Here is a 230-nt window from a genome sequence, read left to right as displayed (position 1 = left end):
CAGAGCTGAAGGAGAAGGATCTTCTGAGAGTGGCCAAGAGGTTAGGAAGTAATTGGTGGCAAGTGGGTGAGTATATTTGATTTCTATATATTTTACTTTCACCTCATTTATTTTATTTGTCAGAATGAAGGAGGACAGGTTACATTCCTAATTTCCAATTGATAGGTTATCTCTATACTCTTTACTCTTTTACTTGTTTCAGTCATTGGATTGCAGCCATGCTGGGGCAC

This window comes from Octopus bimaculoides, unplaced genomic scaffold (genome assembly GCF_001194135.2).
Source record: "Octopus bimaculoides isolate UCB-OBI-ISO-001 unplaced genomic scaffold, ASM119413v2 Scaffold_175889, whole genome shotgun sequence".
NCBI classification, from domain to species: Eukaryota; Metazoa; Mollusca; class Cephalopoda; order Octopoda; family Octopodidae; genus Octopus; species Octopus bimaculoides.
Note: the sequence above shows the minus strand (reverse complement) of the source record.